This window comes from Candoia aspera, chromosome 6 (genome assembly GCF_035149785.1).
Source record: "Candoia aspera isolate rCanAsp1 chromosome 6, rCanAsp1.hap2, whole genome shotgun sequence".
In the NCBI taxonomy this organism is placed as follows: Eukaryota; Metazoa; Chordata; class Lepidosauria; order Squamata; family Boidae; genus Candoia; species Candoia aspera.
Window position 1 is genome coordinate 66,061,093 of NC_086158.1, and position 17,462 is coordinate 66,078,554.

At 41.2% G+C, this 17,462-nt stretch overlaps 1 protein-coding gene across 1 annotated transcript in view; it reads left to right on the forward strand.

The window, feature by feature from the left end:
* The window catches only part of PTPRE (protein tyrosine phosphatase receptor type E), a 164,191-nt gene that overhangs the window by 38,190 nt on the left and 108,539 nt on the right, over nt 1–17,462 (forward strand). The gene's annotated exons all lie outside the window — the stretch shown is intronic.

A 17,462-nucleotide genomic window follows, 5' to 3' on the forward strand; every position in this document is an offset into this window, starting at 1 on the left:
GACAAAATAATAGTTTTGCTCAAGAGACTATACTCTCGTCTATCACCAACATTTTTTAAAAAAATCTTTAATTAAGCTAAACAAAACAAAACGGGGAAGTGTTCACAGATAATACAGAACTTTTCTGGAAATAAAAAGGTGAATCTGGTGAAACTTGGTCTTATTTAGGAGGTCATTCCTTACTTAGGAGGTCATTTTTATTGAGATCATTCACAAAATGACCTAGGTCAATCTTAATATATCTATGGGACTTTTATTACTCTGTAACTTAACTGCTTGTCTGTTTTCAAGCTCCCTGGTCAGGACTCAACAGTAAACTACTGATCTCCATACACTTCACAGCTTAGCTTGACTTCCTAGCTTGGCATGACAGGAGGCTTACAGACATGGCCCAGTTAGATTAGAAACTTTATTGCAAACAGGAATGATGCTTACAAACAGTGGATTACCTACTGCCAGTGAAAAGATATAAGTACCTTTTATAACCTTGGGGTTTTAGACTTGTGACTTCTTTCTCATGACCTTCCAAATTAATGAATATTTGGCAGTGAAGTCAAGTGGTTATTGTACATTTATATAACAGCTCACTGAATCCTGGGAACTGCCGATTCCTGCCTCAACCCTTACATGTATGGAATTACATCTCTAGAAAGTCAAACTGTGCCTAGTTTAATTTGCTTCTTGACTCTATCTAGATAAGAGAAACATGTTTTCAGTAGAATTTAATATTTGGAACAGTAGCAAGACATCCTAGAAATCTATTTTATTGTCTTGTCTCTTTTGCATACCTTTTTTTATTTCCCTGTACCTTCAAATCAGTGTTGACTCCTGGCAACTGCCTGAACAAACCCCTGCAGTTTTCTTGGCAGCATTTCAGAAGTGGCTTGCCATTGCCTTCTTCCTAGAGTCAAGAGACAGTGACTGGCCCAAGGTCACCCAGCTGGCTTTGTGCGTAAGGTGGGACCAGAACTCACAGTCTCCTAGTTTCTAGCCTGGTACCTTAATGAATATACTGACAAATATACTGTATAATCTCTGCCTACCTCCAAAAATTGTAGAGGTGTGGGGTGAGGAAGAAAAAAAAAGGAGGGGGAAGGATATCCTCATTCGTACGATATTTAAAAGAATGTAGGATCTTTTCTTATACAGTCATGAGTTTTGAATCAGATACAGTGCTGTTTAGTTATTTGTTTAAAAGCATTCAACAGATTTTAGGTTCATTTCTGAAAATACTTTTTTTAGCCTTTTTTATTTTTCAATGGGGGGGGAGATATTTTGATTTATCTTGTCCAAGTTAACTTTTTTATATCTACGGTACAAAGAGCACTGGTGTAATCTGAGTAGCAGTAACAGCGAGGTCTTTTTTAGATTACTTTCCACCCACCCCAAATAAAGGTGTGATTTCAGTCTGTTTTATAGGCTTGCAGCATATGAATTGTGACACCTGAGTGGAAAGATTTAGATGCATACAAAAAGAGTTTGAAAATAGCCATAATCTGACAAAAGGTATAAGTGTACAGAATATCAAGCATGACAAAATGCATGGAGTCATAATTCACTTTGGAAAATATATACTGTGTTTGTCACATAGATATTTGGATAAAAACACCTTTAAAACTAAAAATGTTACCCTTACTGAACTACATAACCAAGCATCATTTTTCCAAAGTGAAAAAAGTCACATTAGAACTAAAATATTTTCATAATTCATTGTAACTGGAAAATAGTCAACCCTTTATTCCTCAATATACTTTACATTTTGTTTTTCTTGCTGATAGAATGGTTAAGTCTAAAAGTATAGTTTTTATTAAAACTATAGAAAATTTGCATGTGATACAATACTTGCTTTCCCACCAAGGGCAAAAGAATGACAAGTATATAATTTATCTTTTTAGTACATAAACCGGGTAAAAAAAATCCTTAGCATGTTATGAATAATGTTAACTGCAATTTTTATGAGGATCTAAGCCTCAAGTTATGGAGAATTGCTACAAGTCTACAGTGTATTATATGACTTTGTTCATAATTATAATTAATATAAATCTTACTCAGTCTGAACTTGTAATTGCTGCAGAGTAAAAAAGATCTGCTTAAGGCAGCTTCAAGAGAGGAAAGCATTCATGGTTCCTCCAGTCAGTTTTGTCTGAGTTGCACAGTACTGTTTCTAGCCAAATTCTCCTTCTCCTTCTCCTTTTCTTTGCCAGTTACAGATAATACTTCCAGTAACAGTCGAAATATATTAATAAGAAGATGGGGAGATTACTCCAAGTTTTGGACTACGTAGCTTAAACCATCCATTAAAATCTTCTTTCGGTCTGACATATTATTTCCTCTGACTCAATTCATTGGATACAGGATGCTAATCATTTCTTTAGCAGTGATTTATAGCATTTAATACCTTCACCCAACCACAATTGTTCAATATGAAGCCTGACTTTATTGCTGATATAACAGCACAGTCATAGCTGGATGACCCAATAAAGCACTACAAATAATTGGTGAGGAAATCGTTGTTGTCAGGTGTGTTTGGGAAGGCAAACGTTTACTTCCCTGCAACATCCTCTGAAACTGTACCCCAGGGGATTTCAGGGAAGGACTCTTCCTAACAATGTAGGAAGTGGCACTAGGAGCTGAAGAAAAGGGGGACTGGCCATTATTACCTCTGTCACCTTTTTATCTTTAAGGAAGTTCATTCATGGAGTTCTTCCTCTGTAAACTGACAATCAGCATGCAAAAACCTATACAAGTGATAAGCATAACTTCATTGTACTGTAGTAGTAAATTTTACTGTATTTGTACAACTTTATGCCATAACAGACCACATTATAAAAAATAAATCAAATATTGAGAATAAACAGGAGAAGACAAGGTAACAAAGATGTGCTGTTTTTAAGAATGATGTAAAAAACGTAAATACACGCGCGCACACACAGAGACTTCACTGACAGCCAGTTTCGTTTAGTGGTTAAAACATCAGGCTAGAAATTGGGAGACCATGAGCAATACTCCTGCCTTAGGCACAAAGCTAGCTGGGTGTCCTTGAGCCAATCATTCCCTCTCATCCCTAGGAAGCAGGCAATGGCAAACCACTTCTGAAATCTTGCCAAGAAAACTGCAGGGAGTCAACACTGACTCAAAGCATATATATACGTATTTTTCATTAGGTCATAAGTTGCCTTTCCTGATACAATGCTTATGATACAATACAATGTCTTGGGAAAACTGCTAGCTTCCCTGCTAGCTGGGAAAACTGGAGACCTGGAGTCACGAACTCTCCCTGCAACTGGAGTGTTCCAGGTTAAGGAAGAATGATATGAACAAACTAAATATTTTGTTTTCCAAATGAAAAATTTTAGATATAGGACTATGAAACAGAAACTTTTTTATTCCAGAGTAGTTTTTCAAGTTCAGTATCATCCACACTGCTTATTTTCTACTGGTCTCCCAAAAAGTACTATTCCCTACCTTACTTACCTCTTTTGAAAGATTTATTAGGAGACATGCAATTTCAGGTTGAATGTGTATGTAGTTACCATGTTGCTGTTAATTTCTGGTTAATGCCTGATGTAACACCAATACTAATCAGCAATATTTTTCAGTGTTTCCAATATATTACTTATGTATACGTATTTAAACAGTTGTTGTAAAATTATAAAATGAATTGTAACTTCTCTTTTTGTGCCTGTTTACATTAAATTTAAACGTGTTACATTTTGTTTGGACTTGATAACCATCACCATGAACAGTTTCCCAATTATGCAATTAATTAAAATTAATTTATTTCAGAATTGGAATACATATATAGAAAGATCAGTAAAAGAAATGCTTTTACCAATGCATTTGCATTATAGCTTTGATTTATAACCCAAAATGCATAATTTGGTTTTTAAAAAATCTGGCTTCATCTGTTATATTTAGCAATCTAACTATATTAATAGTTTCCCATTTTTGTTTCTGAAATGGTGTCTGTAGATACTGGGAAGGTTATATAATGGTATTCCTAGCTACATGGTAGCTAACTGATTTGTATTTGGTTTTTGCTTAATAGTATTAGGAAATAATTTACAGAGATTATGTTTCCAAATTTCACTTTGGTTAATGTGTCTATGTGCAGGGAAAAGGGGGAAATATGTGCATAGTATACAGTTAGTGATGCTTAGGTAATTCAGAGTTGTCAACCTGTACTTACATTTGGAACAGATAATTAGGGTGTTCCATTTCTCCTTTCCCCTTATTTGCATAATGCATTGGTACTGGTAAGCTACTTTGCTTGTCTAGAAACTTGAAAATCTTATAAATTGTGTTTTAAGAATAAAATGGAAGATATATGGACCCATGTTATTGCATCCTGGTAGTTTTGGCAAACAACTGATCTGTGATGATTCATCTTTTTATTTCTAAAATATGACTTATACCTTTGTTATTTTATGACTTGCCATATGTCTCTGAGTAACTATTTTTTGACTAGTCATTCATTTTCCCTATGATAACCATTTTGTGGAAGTATCAGGGAACTTTCACAAAATACCATGTGTGTTCACAACACAAAATTTTATATAATATTAAAGTTTATATCTATTGAAAGCAGCACTGCCACAGGGTAATATTTCTTGGAGATACTGTATTTGAGGAGCATTGTCAGGAATGAAGAAGCTGAGACAGGACCACAGGCTTCCAGGCTAGGAGAGAACCATTACACAAACATAGACCAGGTGATTCTCAAGTTGAATAAAAGAATAGCCAAATATCCATTGACTCAGAAAGGCAGGAAGAACAGCCTCAAAAATTTAAATGCTGGAGCATAGACCTATATAAAGACTTTCACTTCTATGCAATGCCCAGAGTTGCCTTGTGTGAGATGGGCAGCCATATAAATGTAAGCAATAAAAGTGAGCGATAGATAGATCTTCTGTGTGTATGTGGCTTTATTCTTGTCTGCAATAATAATAATAAAAAACTAATACAGCCATTTATTCAGCTTTCTCTAAATAAACCAGTTTCTAAATAAGGGTTCAGTTTGGAGGGCTGAGATTTCCTGCCATGTCTGTTGGGGGCTTGACAGTGATTTACCTACTGGTTACTCCCATTGGTATAGGAGGGTAGCCTTTGCCTAGAGACCAGTAATGAATATGACTATCTAAAAAGTTGGAAGCCATGTTTATTAGTCTGTTTCCAGTAATTATAAAATAAATCCAATGGCCTTTTGCTGACAGCTTTCAGCCACTCTAGAAATTACATACAGCTTTCCACTGTTCCTTCCTGATCCTGAAATAACTCCTTTGTGACTTGGGCAACTAAGCCTTATAGTGGGGTGAGGTGGTGGGGAGGGAGAATTTAAGGTGGAGTAGATTTTGGATTTTGAACTCAGGAGGGTCAGGAGTAGGGTTACAAGATATCTGAACAGGCAAAGGAGGACATGGACAATTGGAAAGGAGACCAATGGGGGGAAAGGAGTACATATTAACTTTTTTTTACTTTCTCGGCATCCTCAACAAAATTACAGGGAAAAACTGCCCCCCCGCCCCCATGTACTTAGGTCTACATGTATATGAAATACCTTTTCCAGCATCAGAAAGACTGGTTTTTCGATGCAGGAAAGTGCTAGAGATCGTTAGGAGACAAAAGTTTCAGGGTGTAACTGATTAAGGTCTTTTCAATTTCAAGCAGCAGCAAGCTGGCTGGAGGGTACTAATTAACTAATTGTCACAGAGCTCAGCTTGTTAACTTGTGGTTAGCACTTATTAGGGAAGCGCTGCTCAGCTAAGAAAAACTGCTCAGAAGAGATAGCTTGTAGATACTCAAAAAGCCAGACAATACTTGATTTTAAGGCCATGACTGCCAGATGGAGGACATGCCCTCTTTTTGTCAGATGTCTGGTAACCCTAATCAGGAGAGCAGCATGGTGTAGTGGGTAAAGTGCTGTATGAGGAGCGAGGAGATCCAAATTCTAGTTTTCCCTTGAAGCCAGCTGAATAACTTTGGGTCAGTCACTCCCTTTCAGCCATAATCATTGTCAGGCTCTGCAACAAGCTTGCTGATAAACAAAACTCACTGCATCATATACAAATTGCTTTGCTGTAAGATATGGGTGAGTGCATGGCAAAAACAAGAGGACCTTGCAACCATGCTGGAAAAATGCTGAGGAAAAACAACTCAAGTGCATCAGATTGGATTATTTTATTCACTGAAAGGCTACTCAGGTGTTCACTGCTTGTGGGAGGCAACTGATGACATAAATGTACCACTTTTCTTTCAACAGTTCTATTTGCAGTAATCTCACAAGCCAAAGTAATCTGAATGTCTATGAGGTCTTCAAACCTGCAAGCACTTTGGACTCTGCAAATAATGAGGACTTGCTTGGGGAGGGAAATTTTTTTGACTGATGAATGATCGGGGCCACCCCACCTGAAGACTAGAGGAAGAATTCTGGAAGGGGGGACTTTACTTATATGTATATAGTTGTTTTTAAGTATAATTATGAAATTTCAGAACTTTGTAGTGAATCAAAATTCATATGTTTGATTTCAATGTTTATTTAAGATCTAGGGAACATTGTGTCCATAGAGCACTGTAAAGGAACTTTACCAGATTAAGTATAATCATCTTCCCTATATAGCTACTTGATATGCCATCATGACTCAGTGTACATCCCCAGTCCAGGAAACATCTGTTTGGAATCAGGAAATTTAGTAATAGCTTCCTTTCTTTCTTTCTGCCCTCTGTGTGTGTGTGTGTATTTGAGAAAGGGACACAGAGAAGAAAAGATATGGAATGCTTCTATAGATAGTGAAATTCTCCAAGATAATATAATAAACAGCTGAGCTTATTTTTGGTGGAAAGTATCTTATAAATCAAAAGAACTGTGTCTGTGTGTAAATTTATACTATATGCAAAATTTCACTTTTAATATCAGCCTATATAAACCAAGTAACAGTTGTAAGAATGTAGAACAATGTAAAAAAATGTAGAATTTTTATCACATCCTTCCAGAACAATATTAAGAACAAAAATCTTTCTTTAAAACTGATTATTTCCCTGCATATTTTTCCTAATTCTGGATATAAAGATCAGTTTTGATATCTTGTCAATCAATACATCTGAGAGAACGTTTCTTCTTTTTTCCATTTAAGATTAATTGCTAACCTGTCAGTTCCTACCTGATGACATATCAAATCCCTATATCCTCATATGGTAAACTGCAGAATTATATAACTGCAGTTATATGCATATATATATATATATATATAGATATATATATATATATATAGATATACACACACATACATACATACATACATACACAAACACAGGTGTACATATACATATACACAGTTACATATTAAAAAGTTATATATAAAGACAATCTGTTATAAGTGATTTCTTTTGTACTTCAAAGAATAACAATTCCTTAATTTCTGAGTGGTTCTCAGTAGCCATTATTTTGTATTAAATATAAATATAAATATTTGTGCCTTTAAGTCAGTATTGACTCCTGGCAACTGCTTGGACTTGGCAAGATTTTCAGAAGTGGTTTGTCCTTGCTATCTTCCAAGGTTGAGAGAGTGTGACTGGGCCAAGGTCTCCCAACTGGCTTCATTCCTAAGGCAGAACTAGAACTCACAGTCTCCTGGTTTCTAGCCTGGTATTCAACGACTACACCAAACTATTCCTCATCTACTGCCTAAGGCACTGCTAAATAATGGACTGGACTGTTGGTCTACATTGATGTATGCTCTCAGGACTATCAGCAGGCATCTAGGATTTCTAGTCTACTTTTTTCCAGCCTTACCTGGAGATACTGGGGATTGATTTAAGACTTTTTATATGTGAAGCATAGGCCCTGGCAGTAAACATCAGCTCCTTCCTTATCACTCCACCTCTATAAAATACATCTTGGTTTAAATACTATTTTCACCTAATTTTAAGGTGTTTTGTTTCAAGTTTAACAAACTATTTTTTTCATCCTTTTCTGCTGCTTGGCTATTCAGCTATTCTTTGAGAAAAAACAAAAGATTAATAGAAATAGTATTGAAAACTGTCTGCTGCATTTTCCTTTCACTTGAGATACTAAGCAATATTTTTTATAGAAATGCTCTTTATATATTTCATAACTTCCTTTCACTTGAGATATTAAGCAATATTTTTTATAGAAATGCTCTTTATATATTTCCTAAAAATCCACTGTAATTACATGATTGTGTACCTAAATGGTTTGGTTTGGCAAAAATCGCCTTCATAATTGTTTGTGTGGGACATTTGCTTCTGTCAAATTGAAGGTTAGTTGCTCAGGGGTTTAGCTAAGGGAAGAGAGTTGTTAGGACTTTAGAGAATACTGTAAGTAATGAGGGCAGCTGTGTTATAGTATAAGGGAAAAGCTAATCAGTTTTATTCAGTTCACCAGTTACTGGAACTATTTTCAGCTTCTTAAATTTCATAATACAGAATGATTGCTAAATGAGCTTTATCTCTGTGCCTTTTGATGTGTTGCAAAAGCAACTGAAATAACTGAATCAGGTGTTCTGCAGAGTAACAATCTTCGAAATGGATAAATTCTTTAACATTCATAACAAAATAGATACATTGCTACAGATTATATTAGTGTTTGGATTCATTTCATCCTAGTTCTGCAGTACTTTGTGACTTAATTTCTTGTTCTATTTTCTGTAGAAAGAGATAGGGAAAAGAAGGATTAGACAATTTGTTTTAACAACGTATGGGTTTTGACCAAATTTTGTTGGAGTTATGTGGGGAGTGTTGGAATTATCAGGGGTCAACTCAGCATTGTCTCATAAGCATAAGGGGGTTTCTCTAACAAACACATCTCTATTGTGCTTGTGGGATGTCACATGGGTCACCTGATTTCCACTTCCTCCTCCTCCTTGAGTTTGGGGATTAACAATCTCCATTACTCTTCTGGCACACATGCAAGCAGAAGGTGCTGCAGAAATGTAGCTTTCCTCCTCTTTCATCTAGCTTGCATGCAGACATTTCTATTTCACATAGAAATGTGTCTACAAAGAACCATTGATGAATAAATGCTTTCTACTATGAATCTACCTGTATCCAGATCTACTGAATAAAAGTAAGCTATCTCTATTTAAATTCATCTAACTACTATGTGAAGACTGAATTTATTTCTGAACGTAATTAAGCTTAATGTGCAAGTTCCTTTTTTTTTTTGGTTCACGCTTCTACTCTGCAAGATTGCTGTTAGCTGCTTGGAGTTCTTTTATTAACCTTTAAAAACTCCATCAGGGAGGAAGGATAATGTTATTAGAGAACTGAAGTTTGTTTTTTCTTTGTTACCCTTTCCCAAACAAAAACAGATCTGAAATCTTTTTATAACTGAATATATGAAAGAAAATAGTGTGCATAAAATACTTCTCTGTCGGAAAATGTTTTAAAAGTTTTTATTTCTACCAACATAGGTAGATAAAACTCAGAGCATTGTGGCCATGAAAAATAAATGGACAAATAAATCTTGAAGGCTGAATTTGGGAGAGTCATACAAGCATACCTAAAACACAAGAAAAACTAAACTGAATCAGATGTAACATCCATATAGTCAATCATTCTGTCTCATGGAGGTTGTTTAGATACTATTGGAAAGCCCTCAGTGAGGTATGTGAAATGGCGTTTTCTTTGTAACCCTGATCAAATAGATAGCACTGAGAGTCATACAGCTTCAGATTCTGGAGCCAACTTACAGTCTTTGTGACTAGTAGCTTTTGATAGCCTTATCCATCATTTGTTAAATCCTTGTGGTTGGTGGCATTGCTGTATCTTTCCATATGACATTAGGAAAGATAGGGAAAGTATTAAGGGCCATAGCTTTTGAAAACTACAAGGTCTATTCTTTAGAATCTGATATTCTAGAAGGCTACTTAAGAGTTGTGTCTGTGAATAGTTCAGTTCATATGAATATTGTTCATACCAACCTGGATAGGATAGGGGTCTTGGGAGAAAATAAATGGTTAATTATATTTTTAGACCAAGTTTACAGTTGTTTATTAATGCTACCATTCATCAACCCAATCTATTCATCAGAGTTTACTGGTACATTATAGTCAGTACTAGTAGTCTACTGCTTAAAAGGAGCTATAAGCTTGTTTATGTAAAAGTAATTCCATATTTCCAATATCTGTCATGTATCAAACATCATGGTTATTCCTGTTTTAGAACATTATGAAATAGGAGCTAGTAGAAAGGTTCCATAGGACAGAAGAAATATTGATTTTCCTCTTCCTTTCAGTATTGGATGTTTTCCATAGCACATTACTTTTCATACTCTATCATGAAGGATTTATTTTGAAAAGTATATTTCCAAATATTTTTAGTGCATGCAATTTGTCATGTGCGCCGTTTCAATGTATTTGATGCATCGTAACGTTTCGCATGTCATTAATTGGATGCGTGTTTCATTTGTCTAGGGAGGATGGGAACGATTATATTTTGGCTTTGCTTTGGAATGTGTTTGTGTTATCTACTGCGCTCAAGGTTACTTTCCCAGGCTAGCAACTCTGACGATTGCTAGCACCTGTGCCGGGCGGGGCTGTTATGAGGGAGGCGGGATACGTTTGAAGCAAGGGTTTAAGTTTGTATTTGGCGCGCTTTTGCTCATTCTCAGCTTTCTCTGTACTTGCTTTTAGTACTCTAATAAATCAGATTTCATTTAGCATCCTCTTGTGAGTCTGAGTATTTGGGGCTGGGGCAATCATTACATAAAGCTGAGAATCTCAGTTCCTAACTCCGCTGGCCCCTGTCCAAGGAAGACAAGCGTCTAACTTGTGAGGGAGAGAGCCCGCGATGACCGAGCCCGAAATCGTGATGATGGAGGAAGGGGAACCGGACTCGACCGTGAGGCCGTCCGGCCGACCGTCCCAAGGAGGGGAGCTGTCCGCCATCAGAGAGGAGGCGAGCTCCGGGTCGGAGAGCGAAGCCGGGGGGCTGAAAACGGCCCCGGAGACCACCGTGAATTCTCCGGGTGAGCTGCTCACCTGGGATGAGACCCGAGGAGATGCCACAGCAGCGGGGGGCCCATCCTGGAGGCAGAGATACCCTTTATCCCCCAACGTGGTGCAGGTGCAGCCAACGGAGGGCTCACCCACTCCGGATCGAATCAGAGTGCTGGAGTCGAAAATGGATTCGTTGGAGGCTATTCTGAAACAGCTGAGCTTGGATGTAACCTCGATGCGAGAGCTCCGGGAAGAATCCAGCCAGAGGCAATCAACCCCTTCCTCCCAGGGGCTGACCCCGGAATGGCGACGGGTGGTGCGGAGGCGCGAAGGGGACCAGTCGGTCCAGATGGAAATCGCAGCAGCGCCCGAGCGATCGCCCCGGGGCCCCGTGCCGCTCCGAGTCAGGGAAGCACCCGCCGCAGCAGCCCCGGTGGTGGGGCGCAGCCCGGCGGGAGGCGGTATGCGCGACTTCCCTGTCAAGTTTGATGGGGACCCGACCAAACTCTCGTTCTTCCTGACTAATGCGAAAGCTTATATGGAAGAATGGGGGGCGGCTTTCCAATCGGAAAAGGCAAGAATCATCACCAACTGAAGGGGAGGGCGGCAGACTGGTATGTCCAGATGTGCCAGTCGGAAGCGCCTGAACTGGAAAATCTCGAGGAGTTCCTCTGGGCGTTGAAGCAACACTTCGAGGACCCCTTAGCAAAGGAGAGAGCAAAGCGAGCCCTGAAGGAACTCAAGCAGGGGTTCCGATCAGTGGCCGATTATGCTTTGGAGTTTAAAGCGCTAGCTGGGAAGGTGGATGACTGGTCCCAAGCAACCATTATCGAGCTCTTCAAAGATGGCTTGAATACCGAGGTGCTGCGCTGGTCCCTGGGGAGGGACGACCCATACACGCTGTATGAGTGGATCCTGCTAGCAGGAAGGGCTGAACATGCCCAAGAGGTCTTTGCCCAGCGGAAGACTGTCAAGTCGGGACGGGAGATGAAGCCCAGCCGCCCATCGACCACCGGGGGAAAACCGGGACAGCGACCCTGGGACGAGGAGCGTGAGAAGCGGTATGCCAAAGGATTGTGCCTGAGATGCGGTAAGGAGGGGCATCGAGTGGCAGCATGCCCGAAGGCAAAGGTGGAGGAACGGCCCGGAAAACCGCCGGCGAAGTCCCCGGCGTTGCCGAGGAAACAGAAAGCTGCGGTGGCTGAGACCGAGGGAGACGATGTGATGTTCTACGAAATTGAAGGGGAGACCGAAATCCCGCAACCGGCGGGAAACGCCAGCCACCTGCTCTAAAGGGCGCCGCTGGGCAGGTGGTAGAAGACGGGCGCGAGCCTCCAGCGGTGAGTGGCACTTATCGCTTACTCATGGTGAAATTGAAATTGGGTTCACAAGTCAAGACGGTGGAAGTATGGGCCATGATTGATTCGGGGTGTTCCCGGTGTCTGATGCACCCCGACGTGGTGGCGGCTTTGGAGCTCCCCACTTTTCCCCTACAAAGACCCATCGCATTTACTCAATTGGATGGGTCCATGGCAGGGGGCAAACCGGTCACCCATTTTACAGGGCGGGTAGCCTTGCAACTGGGCAGTCACCAGGAAGGTTTGTCTTTTGTCGTGGCTCCCGTAGGGGGCCCATTGGTGGTGTTGGGGGTACCATGGTTGGTGCAGCAAAACCCCCAAATAAACTGGGTCTACCGGACCATCACATTTAGGGATGGGTTTTATCAAGCGGCAGAGGGGAAGGGTGCCCCAGAGGAGATGGTGGGGGTTGCGGCAGCTGCGACTCCGCCTTACCCGGCCTCTCCTCTGGAGGGCTTGCCGGCCGAGTACAGGATGTTTGCTGATGTATTCGGTGAAAAGGAAGCTGACCAGTTGCCCCCCCATCGAAAGACGGACTGTGCCATTGAACTGCTGCCCAACACTCAATTGCCTAAACCTAAAATTTATTCCATGACGCAAAAGGAACTGACTTTGTTGAGGGAATTTGTGGACAAAAATTTGGCGCGCGGATTCATTGAGCCGGCGAATTCACCCGTGGGGGCGCCGGTTCTTTTCCGCCCAAAAAAGGATGGGACATTGAGACTTTGTACGGATTTCCGCGGATTAAATGCCGTCTCAATTTCCAACAAATATCCCTTGCCATTGATAAAGGACATGTTGTCACATCTGGCCAAAGGCAAGATTTTCTCTAAACTGGATTTAAGAGAAGCCTACTATCGTGTACGAATCAAGGAGGGTGATGAGTGGAAAACTGCATTCAACTGCCCGTTGGGAGCCTTCCAGTATAAGGTGTTGCCATTTGGGTTGGCTGGGGCCCCTGGGGTATTTATGCAATTAATCAATGAAGTTTTGCATGAACATCTGTTTAAAGGTGTACTGGTGTATTTGGATGATGTATTGATTTATACGGAAACCATGAAAGAGCATGTAGCTCTGGTAAAGAAAGTCTTGTGTAAACTCAGATCTGCTGAATTGTATGCAAAGCTATCCAAATGTGCCTTTCATCAGGCCCAAATTGACTACTTGGGGTATAGAATTTCTGATAAAGGTATAGAAATGGACCCTGCCAAGGTGCAGGCTATCATGGACTGGGAGAGTCCCCGTACCCGCAGGCAACTTCAAAGTTTCTTGGGGTTCAGCAACTATTACAGATTATTCATAAGGGGGTTCGCTGAGATTGCCTTGCCCCTAACGGACCTGCTTTGAACGAAAGGGGTGGGAGATACTAGGCGAGTCAAGAATCCCGGAGCGTTGTTGAGGTGGACGCCTGCTTGTCAAACGGCGTTTGAGCGGCTGAAAGCAGCTTTCGTCAAAGAGCCCATTTTACAACACCCTGATCCCTCAAAGCCTTTTGTTGTACAGGCTGATGCCTCCGATTATTCTATTGGCGCATTGTTGATGCAAAAAGACGAGGCAGGATGCCTCAAGCCCTGTGCGTATTTATCCCGCAAGTTCTCTGAAACTGAGAGGCGTTGGCATGTTTGGGAAAAGGAGGCATTTGCAGTGAAAGCTGCATTAGAAGCTTGGCGGCATCTGTTGGAAGGGGCTAATCACCCCTTTGAGGTATGGACTGATCATAAAAACTTGGAGGCACTTAGTACCCCTCGAAAACTGAGCCCTAAACAGGTTCGTTGGGCTCAATTTTTCAATCGATTCAATTTTCAGTTCAAATTTATTCCAGGGAAAAAGAACTTCTTGGCTGATGCCTTGTCAAGGCAACCTCAAGACTCTGGGGCGGCGCCAGATGTGGTGAGCACCCTATGGTCGGCGCCCCAATTGGGCATGCAAGCTGTGACGCGTAGCCAAACGCGCGCGCAACAACCGCCCACCACAAGCGCTGCTCAGCCAAGCTCTTTGTCAATTCCCTCCCAATTGCAACAAAAGTTTTTAAAAGAATTAAAAACGGATACTTGGTTGCTTGCGAATAAAGACAATGTTACTTTTGACAGAGGCTTCGCTTGGAAGTCCGACCGCCTCTATGTTCCTGAAAGCCTCCGGAAAGACGTGTTAACACGTTCACACGATGACAAACTCGCAGGTCACTTCGGGTTTGTAAAAACCTTGCACCTCGTTCGGAGGCAATTCTGGTGGCCCACATTACGTAAAGATGTCAAAGACTACATTGCTTCCTGCACTGTTTGTGCAATGTCCAAGCGCAAGGTGGGCAAGCCCCAGGGACTGTTGCAGCCGGTAGCAGCCCCCTCTTCCCCTTGGGAAGAAATCTCCATGGATTTTATTGTAGAGCTCCCACCCAGCCAACGCAAAACGGTCATTTGGGTGGTCAAAGATTATTTCTCCAAACAAGCCCACTTTATTCCCTGCGTGTCCATTCCGTCAGCGCATCAATTAGCCCGCCTATTCCTTGTACACGTGTACAGGCTACACGGATGTCCCTCCCGCTTGATTTCAGACAGAGGTACACAATTTACCTCTCAGTTTTGGCGGGCGTTTCTCAAGCTGTTAGGCACGAAGCAAGCCCTCTCCACGGCTTGGCATCCTCAAACGGACGGGGCCACTGAGGCGGTTAACTCCACTCTAGAGCAGTACCTGCGCGCTTTTGTGAATTATCAGCAGGACAATTGGGTGGACCTTCTACCATTTGCTGAAGTGGCTTACAACAATGCAGTGCATCAAAGCACTGGACAGACCCCGTTTCGGGTGGCTCTGGGTAAAGACTTTGTCCCTATCACTGATCTCCCACAACCTCCTGCAGGTGCGGTCACTACAGATGATTGGTCAACACAACTGGCTGACTCTTGGCCAATGATTCAAAATGCATTGGCTGATGCTCAAGCGGATTATAAATTGTATGCTGATCGGAAGCGGGCCCCCCAACCTACATTCCAAGTTGGGGACTCAGTGTACCTTTCTACCAAGTTTATCAAGTCATCACAACCTTCAAAGAAACTTGCACCTAAGTTTGTGGGTCCTTTCCCAATTGTCGCTCAGATCAACCCTGTGACTTTTAAACTTGATTTGCCTCATAACCTGAAACGCTTACACCCTGTTTTTCATTGCAGCTTACTCAAACCGACTATTCCTTCTGATCGCTGGCATCGGCAACCTCCACCTCCCACCCCCATCATGATTGATGGTCAGCAACACTTTGAAGTTAAGGAAATTTTGGACTCTAGACGCCTTCGCAATACTTTGCAATATTTAGTTCGTTGGAAACATTTCCCTCATCCTGAATGGGTCGCCGCATCAGATGTAGCTTCCCCGGTTCTAGTGGCCCGTTTCCACTCCGCTTATCCCTCGAAACCAGGTCCCTAGGGGTATTTTTGGAGGGCGGTATGTCATGTGCGCCGTTTCAATGTATTTGATGCATCGTAACGTTTCGCATGTCATTAATTGGATGCGTGTTTCATTTGTCTAGGGAGGATGGGAACGATTATATTTTGGCTTTGCTTTGGAATGTGTTTGTGTTATCTACTGCGCTCAAGGTTACTTTCCCAGGCTAGCAACTCTGACGATTGCTAGCACCTGTGCCGGGCGGGGCTGTTATGAGGGAGGCGGGATACGTTTGAAGCAAGGGTTTAAGTTTGTATTTGGCGCGCTTTTGCTCATTCTCAGCTTTCTCTGTACTTGCTTTTAGTACTCTAATAAATCAGATTTCATTTAGCATCCTCTTGTGAGTCTGAGTATTTGGGGCTGGGGCAATCATTACACAATTAGATGCAGTAGCCTTTGGATTCAGCTAGGCGAAATTGTTCCTTTGCTTAGACTTTTCATGTATTATCATTAGAAATCAGATTTGTCTTATCTGGGTTGGCAACACATTGCAACAATAGACTTCCATGGGTACAAAAACTGATAGATTTATTGTAGAAAACCTAATGAAGTTGTTACAAAAGAATTCCAGCAACCACTATGCATCAGATGGAAGTCTATTTATAGTGAAATCCATGTTCCAGGGCAGTGGCAGCTAAGGGGTGATAGGGAAAGGAAGATGAAGGGACATCTTTCTCCTACCTGCAGAGTGTAACAGGCTAAAAGCTATTTTCTTGTAGTGGAAGAGATGGTTTCCACCTGTATCTTGTTTTTGGTAACAAGCTAGTCTGGCATCAGACTGTTTGCTTGTGTCTATGTATGAACTGCCTCTCACATTAGTGTACCTAACTCAACCTTCATATATTCAAGGTAATTTCATAGAATCTTATAAGCAATCAGGATCCTATCTCAGGAGGTTATAGGAGTGTACAACTGTTCCATGCATGGAGCATTCCATGCATAATACAGCTAGTTTTGGGAGGTCTGTGTCCAGACCAGATCACACATATTTTGTCTGGGCATAGATCCAAAATGCGCATGTTCCAGGAGAACATATTTCATGGTGGGGAATATCAGGTGCTCCTCCTAGCAATCTGACTTGGAAATAATTAATCCAAAGAACAAGCCTCTCAGAACGTTAATTAGTAATATTTATTAAAAGGAAGACTAAAGTTATAGCACAATTCCAGTGTGTACTTTCACATGAGAAACCTATGTATAGGCAGTGTAAGGTGCCAACGTGCTATTCTATTTTCTCATATTTTTTCACTGTAAAGGGGAGGAATCTTGTTTCTTGTGAAGGTGGAGCAGTTGTGCACCTGGTTTTGGTGTACAGGTGTAAGAGTTCTTATCAATGTGAGAAAATATTTTCACAGGAAGAACAGGAAAAAGGTAGTGACTTAAGTAAGATAGGAAATGAAAGGTGTTGAGAAAGATGGGGGACATTGGTTTGATATGTTGCACTTGATTCAAGGGTCACATATTGTATCTGCTAAGGAGAGGTGGAAAAATGAAGGCTTTGGGAAGAGCAGGAAAGGTGCAGGCAGGCTGCTGCCACCATCCTTATGTTTAAGAGCAGCACATTCATCTTCCTTTCCCTATCGCCCCTTAGCTGCCACTGCCCTTGAATTCAAGCAAGGCATATACAACTGGCCTGCCCTATGCCATCAAGGGTATCGGCTGTGGTAGCTAACAGGAGGTGGGAAATGCTGGGAAGATTAGTGGGCACTGGTAAACA